Source organism: Syngnathus floridae, unplaced genomic scaffold (genome assembly GCF_059516105.1).
Source record: "Syngnathus floridae isolate MCC-2025c unplaced genomic scaffold, RoL_Sflo_1.0 HiC_scaffold_61, whole genome shotgun sequence".
Lineage (NCBI taxonomy): Eukaryota > Metazoa > Chordata > Actinopteri > Syngnathiformes > Syngnathidae > Syngnathus > Syngnathus floridae.
Window position 1 is genome coordinate 90,001 of NW_028284090.1, and position 7,551 is coordinate 97,551.

The window sequence follows — 7,551 nt, forward strand, 5'->3', positions numbered from 1 at the left end:
CACCAGCCGACCGCCACCAGCCGACCGCCACCAGGCGACCGCCACCAGCCGTTCGCGGTGTGCGCCTCCGGCGCCACCGGTCCCCAAGCACCATCCCCAAGCACCATCCCCGACCGCCACCCCCCGACCGCCACCAGCCGACCGCCACCCAGCGACCGCCACCCGCCGTTCGCGGTGTGCGCCGTTATCCGCCTCTGGGTGGTCCTTGCCGGGCGTGGATCGGCGTCCGCTGTCGGTAGGTGACGGGACCATAATTGGCCCGCGGACCAGCCGGCGGGGCTCTATGGAAAAGCCCACCCGCCTTCGCTGGTTCCCCGGTCGGCCACGAGTAGCGATAATTCGGCCTCTTCGCCCGGAGCGCGGCTCAACTTAAGCGAAAATGCACTAAGTGCCAAAGCCCATTCATTTACAACGGCGTGTCCGCCAGAGGGCGCGTTTCCCGCCGCGGACCGGCCGGCGGGGCTCGTCGGAGAGCGTATCCGCCTCTCGGTGGTCCTTGCCGGGCGTGGGTCGGCGTCCGCTGTCGGTACTTTACGGGACCGCAATCGGCCCGCGGACCAGCCGGCGGGGCTCTCTTGAGAGCTTACCCGCCTTCGCTGGTTCCCTGGTCGGCCACGAGTGGCGAGAATTCGGCCTCTTCGCCCGGAGCGCGGAGCGACATTTGCGAAAATGCACTAAGTGCCAAAGCCCATTCATTTACAACGGCGTGTCCGCCAGAGGGCGCATTTCCCGCCGCGGACCGGACGGCGGGGCTCGTCGGAGAGCGTGTCCGCCTCTGGGTGGTTCCTTGCCGGGCGTGGGTCGGCGTCCGCTGTCGGTGGGTGACGGGACCATAATCGGCCCGCGGACCAGCCGGCGGGGCTCTCTTGAAAGCTTACCCGCCTTCGCTGGTTCCCTGGTCGGCCACGAGTGGCGAGAATTCGGCCTCTTCGCCCGGAGCGCGGCTCAACTTTTGCGAAAATGCACTAAGTGCCAAAGCCCATTCATTTACAACGGCGTGTCCGCCAGAGGGCGCATTTCCCGCCGCGGACCGGCCGGCGGGGCTCGTCGGAGAGCGTGTCCGCCTCTCGGTGGTTCCTGCCGGGCGTGGGTCGCCGTCCGCTGTCGGTACTTTACGGGACCACGTTCGGCCCGCGGACCAGCCGGCGGGGCTCTCTTGAAAGCTTACCCGCCTTCGCTGGTTCCCCGGTCGGCCGCGAGTAGCGAGAATTCGGCCTCTTCGCCCGGAGCGCGGCTCAACTTTTGCGAAAATGCACTAAGTGCCAAAGCCCATTCATTTACAACGGCGTGTCCGCCAGAGGGCGCATTTCCCGCCGCGGAACGGCCGGCGGGGCTCGTCGGAGAGCGTGTCCGCCTCTCGGTGGTTCTTACCGGGCGTGGGTCGGCGTCCGCTGTCGGTACTTTACGGGACCACGTTCGGCCCGCGGACCAGCCGGCGGGGCTCCCTAGAAAGCTTACCCGCCTTCGCTGGTTCCCCGGTCGGCCGCGAGTGGCGAGAATTCGGCCTCTTCACCCGGAGCCCGGAGCGACTTTTGCCATTTTTTTTCTAAGTGCCAAGGGCTCTCGCGCCGCGATGCGTCCGCCTCTGCTGGTTCCCCGGTCGGCCGCGAGTGGCGATAATTCGGCCTCTCCACCCGGAGCCCGGAGCGACTTTTGCCAAATTTTTTCTAAGTGCCAAGGGCTCTCGCACCGCGATGCGTCCGCCTCTGCTGGTTCCCCGGTCGGCCGCGAGTGTCGAGAATTCGGCCTCTTCACCCGGAGCCCGGGCCGACTCCCGCCGATATGATCACATCATGATCCTATAGCAAGTGTCGTACAACCATAACATGATGTACAAAATAAATATATAAATATTAACATCACCTATAAACATTAAATATATAAATATTAACATCACCTATAAACATTAAATATATAAATATTAACATCACCTATAAACATTATGAATACAATGTTTATAACCGAATGCTCACTTTATATTATTTGGCTGTAAATGCGAGCATAAGTTGTATATATCATGTATTTATCCACGAACCGTTAAACAGATGTCAAGTCAGGCTACCTTAAGAGAGTCATAGTTACTCCCGCCGTTTACCCGCCTGTGTGCGAGAGGCGGTGTAATTTCTCTCCGTGTCCGCTGGAGGGAGGTATTTCCCCGTTACGACCTCCGGGAAGATCACCGGGACGCGGAGAACGCTTAGCCGGGGCGCTTGGAGCCTCGTTCGGCTTAGAAAGTGAGGTGGAAAGCACTCGGGGAACCGGCTGGAGGTGCTGTGGAAGTCCAGCGGGCCGCGTAAAACGCTTAGCCGGGGCTCTGGAAGCCGCGTTCGGCTTAGAAAGTGAGGAGGAATGCATCATGAGAACCGGCTGGAGGTGCTGTGGAAGCTCGGCGGGCCGCGTAAAACGCTTAGCCGGGGCTCTGGAAGCCTCGTTCGGCTTAGAAAGTGAGGAGGAATGCATCATGAGAACCGGCTGGAGGTGCTGTGGAAGCTCGGCGGGCCGCGTAAAACGCTTAGCCGGGGCTCTGGAAGCCTCCTCGGGCTTCAAGAGTTAGGAGGAAAGCCCCATGAGAACCGGCTGGAGGTGCTCTGGAAGCTCATCGGCCAGCGGAAAACGCTTAGCCGGGGCTCTGGAAGCCTCCTCGGGCGTCGAGAGTTAGGAGAAAAAGCACCCCCGAGAACCGGCCGGGTCCTCCACGAACCGTGAAAAAGATGTCGAGTGCCGCTACCTTAAGAGAGTCATAGTTACTCCCGCCGTTTGGCCGAAGGTGTATTTACTCGCCGTGTCCGCTGGAGGGAGGTATTTCCCCGCTCCAACGTCACCGGCGGCTTCCGAACGTCTCTCCGAGCGCTCGGAAGTCCGCGCGGGGGGGAGAAGCGGGCCGTGCGAGGTACCGTGTGGAGCTGGACCGTCACCTGGTCCGCTCGTCGTGCGCGCCGGCCGCTGGAAGTCGAATAAAGCTCCGCGATCTCATCCGCGGTGCTTGTAAACAGCCGATCCGCTGGGCTGGAGCTATTTTGGGCCACTTGGCGCGCGCGCACGGCCTCCCGGATGGTGCCGCGTGGAGTGCGCGAGCGCACCGGCCGCTGGAAGTCGAATGAAGCTCCGCGATCTCATCCGCGGAGCTTGTAAAGTGCAGATCCGCTGGGCTGGAGCTATTTTGGGCCACTTGGCGCGCGCGCACGGCCTCCCGGAGGTGCCGGGTGGAGTGCGCGAGCGCACCGGCCGCTGGAAGTCGCATAAAGCTCCGCGATCTCATCCGCGGAGCTTGTAAACAGCCGATCCGGTCGTCTTGGAGCTATTTTCGGCCACTTGGCGCGCGCGCACGGCCTCCCGGAGGTGCCGGGTGGAGTGCGTGAGCGCACGGGCCGCTGGAAGTCGAATAATGCTCCGCGATCTCATCCGCGGTGCTTGTAAAGAGCCGATCCGCTGGGCTGGAGCTATTTTGGGCCACTTGGCGCGCGCGCACGGCCTCCCGGAGGTGCCGGGTGGAGTGCGCGAGCGCACCGGCCGCTGGAAGTCGGATAAAGCTCCGCGATCTCATCCGCGGTGCTTGCAAACAGCCGATCCGCTGGGCTTGGAGCTATTTTCGGCCACTTGGCCCGCGCGCACGGCCTCCCGGCTGTCCCGGTGGTCCCGGTAGCCTCCGCGGACGGTTAAAAAAATCTCAAGTGAGCCTACCATAAGAGAGTGACAGTTACTCCCGCCGTTTGGCCGCTCAAAGTGCCATCAGACGCGCAGCAACGCGAGTGTGCGCTAAGTGCGAGAGGTGGCGTATTTACCCGCCGTGTCCGCTAGAGGGAGGTATTTCCCCGTTACAAGCTCCGGGAAGATCAGCGGGACGCGGAGAACGCTTAGCCGGGGCTCTGGAAGCCTCGTTCGGCTTAGAAAGTGAGGAGTAAAGCACTCGGGGAACCGGCTGGAGGTGCGGTGGAAGCTCAGCGGGCCGCGTAAAACGCTTAGCCGGGGCTCTGGAAGCCTCGTTCGGCTTAAAGAGTGAGGAGTGAAGCACCCGGAGAACCGCCTGGAAGTGCTGTGGAGGCTCGGCGGGCCGCGTAAAACGCTTAGCCGGGGCTCTGGAAGCCTAGTTCGGCTTAAACAGTGAGAAGGAAAGCACCCGGGGAACCGGCTGGAGGTGCTCTGGAAGTCCAGCGGGCCGCGTAAAACGCTTCGCCGAGGCTCTGGAAGCCTCGTTCGGCTTAAATAGTGAGGAGGAAAGCACCCGGGGAACCGGCTGGAGGTGCTGTGGAAGCTCAGCGGGCCGCGTAAAACGCTTAGCCGAGGCTCTGGAAGCCTCGTTCGGCTTAGAAAGTGAGGAGGAATGCATCATGAGAACCGGCTGGAGGTGCTGTGGAAGCTCGGCGGGCCGCGTAAAACGCTTAGCCGGGGCTCTGGAAGCCTCGTTCGGCTTAAACAGTGAGGATGGGAGCACCCGGAGAACCGGCTGGAGGTGCTGTGGAAGTTCAGCGGGCCGCGTAAAACGCTTAGCCGGGGCTCTGGAAGCCTCCTCGGGGGTCAAGAGTTAGGAGAAAAAGCACCCCCGAGAACCGGCCGGGTCGTCCACGAACCGTGAAAAAGATGTCGAGTGCCGCTACCTTAAGAGAGTCATAGTTACTCCCGCCGTTTGGCCGAAGGTGTATTTACTCGCCGTGTCCGCTGGAGGGAGGTATTTCCCCGCTCCAACGTCACCGGCGGCTTCCGAACGTCTCCCCGAGCGCTCGGAAGTCCGCGCGGGGGGGAGAAGCGGGCCGTGCGAGGTACCGGGTGGAGCTGGACCGTCACCGGGTCCGCTCGTCGTGCGCGCCGGCCGCTGGAAGTCGAAAAAAGCTCCGCGATCTCATCCGCGGAGTGCAGATCCGCTGGGCTGGAGCTATTTTGGGCCACTTGGCGCGCGCGCACGGCCTCCCGGAGGTGCCGGGTGGAGTGCGCGAGCGCACCGGCCGCTGGAAGTCGGATGAAGCTCCGCGATCTCATCCGCGGTGCTCACAAACAGCCGATCCGGTCGGCTAGGAGCTATTTTCGGCAACTTGCGCATGCGCACGGCCTCCCGGAGGTGCCGGGCGGCGTGCGTGAGCGCACGGGCCGCTGGAAGTCGAATAATGCTCCGCGATCTCATCCGCGGTGCCTACAACTAGCCGATCCGGTCGGCCTGGAGCTATTTTCGGCCACTTGGCCCGCGCGCACGGCCTCCCGGCTGTCCCGGTGGTCCCGGTCGCCTCCGCGGACGGTTAAAAAAATCTCAAGTGAGCCTACCTTAAGAGAGTGACAGTTACTCCCGCCGTTTGGCCGCTCAAAGTGCCATCAGACGCGCAGCAACGGGTGTGTGCGCTAAGTGCGAGAGGTGGCGTATTTACCCGCCGTGTCCGCTAGAGGGAGGTATTTCCCCGTTACAAGCTCCGGGAAGATCAGCGGGACGCGGAGAACGCTTAGCCGGGGTGCTGGAAGCCTCCTCGGGCGTCAATAGTTGGGAAGAAAGCACCCCGAGGACCGGCTGGAGGTGCTGTGGAAGTTCGGCGAGCCGCGCAAAACGCTTAGCCGGGGCTCTGGAAGCCTCGTTCGGCTTAAACAGTGAGGAGGAAAGCAGCCGGGGAACCGGCTGGAGGTGCGGTGGAAGCTCAGCGGGCCGCGTAAAACGCTTAGCCGGGGCTCTGGAAGCCTCGTTCGGCTTAAACAGTGAGGATGGGAGCACCCGGAGAACCGGCTGGAGGTGCTGTGGAAGTTCAGCGGGCCGCGTAAAACGCTTAGCCGGGGCTCTGGAAGCCTCGTTCGGCTTAAACAGTGAGGATGGGAGCACCCGGAGAACCGGCTGGAGGTGCTGTGGAGGCTCGGCGGGCCACGTAAAACGCTTAACCGGGGCTCTGGAAGCCTCGTTCGGCTTAAGAAGCGAGGAGGAATGCACCCGGAGAATGACATTTTGAAAAGATTTGACTATAAATGCGATCATATGTAGTATATATCACATATTTATCCACGAACCGTTCAAGAAAATGTCAAATGAGCCTAACTTAAGAGAGTGACTGTTACTCCCGCCGTTTGGCCGCTCAAAGTGCCACCGGACGCGCAGCAACGGGTGTGTGCGCTAAGTGCGAGAGGTGGCGTATTTACCCGCCGTGTCCGCTGGAGGGAGGTAATTCCCCGTTACGACCTCCGGGGAGATCAACGGGACGTGGAGAACGCTTAGCCGGGGCTCTGGAAGCCTCGGGCGGCTTAGAAAGTGAGGAGGAAAGCAGCCGGGGAACCGGCTGGAGGTGCTCTGGAAGCTCAGCGGGCCGCGCAAAACGCTTAGCCGGGGCTCTGGAAGCCTCGTTCGGCTTAAACAGTGAGGAGGAAAGCAGCCGTGGAACCGGCTGGAAGTGCTGTGGAGGCTCGGCGGGCCGCGTAAAATGCTTAGCCGGGGTGCTGGAAGCCTCGTTCGGCTTAAAGAGTGAGGAGTAAAGCACCATGAGGACCGTCTGGAGGTCTTCTGGAAGCACAGCGGGCCGTGGAGAACGCTTAGCCGGGGTGCTGGAAGCCTGGGCCGGCTTAGAGAGTGAGGAGTAAAGCACCATGAGGACCGGCTGGAGGTCTTCTGGAAGCACAGCGGGCCGTGGAGAACGCTTAGCCGGGGTGCTGGAAGTCGAGTAAGGCTCAGCCATCTCGTCCAAGGTGCTTACAAAGTGCATGTCCGCTCGGCTGGAGGTATTTCCGGCCACCCGGCGCGTGTGCACGGCCTCTGGGTGGCTCCGGGCCGGCTAGAATTCCGGACCGCGATCGCTAACTCGCGGGACCCTAAATGGCCCGCGGACCAGCCGGCGGGACCTCGGTGACCACCCATCCGCCTCGCGGTGGTCCCTGGCCGGGTAGAATTCCGGACCGCGATCGGTACCTCGCGGGACCCTAAATGGCCCGCGGACCAGCCGGCGGGACCTCGGTGAGCACCCATCCGCCTCGCGGTGGTTCCCGGCCGGCTAGAATTCCGGACCGCGATCGCTAACTCGCGGGACCCTAAATGGCCCGCGGACCAGCCGGCGGGACCTCGGTGAAGACCCATCCGCCTCGCGGTGGTCCCCGGCCGGCTAGAATTCCGGGCCGCGATCGGTACCTCGCGGGACCCTAAATGGCCCGCGGACCAGCCGGCGGGACCTCGGTGACCACCCATCCGCCTCGCGGTGGTCCCCGGCCGGCTAGAATTCCGGACCGCGACCGCGAACTCGCGGGACCCTAAATGGCCCGCGGACCAGCCGGCGGGACCTCGGTGACCACCCATCCGCCTCGCGGTGGTCCCCGGCCGGGTAGAATTCCGGACCGCGATCGGTACCTCGCGGGACCCTAAATGGCCCGCGGACCAGCCGGCGGGACCTCGGTGAAGACCTATCCGCCTCGCGGTGGTCCCCGGCCGGCTAGAATTCCGGGCCGCGATCGCTAACTCGCGGGACCCTAAATGGCCCGCGGACCAGCCGGCGGGACCTCGGTGACCACCCATCCGCCTCGCGGTGGTCCCCGGCCGGGTAGAATTCCGGACCGCGATCGGTACCTCGCGGGACCCTAAATGGCCCGCGGACCAGCCGGCGG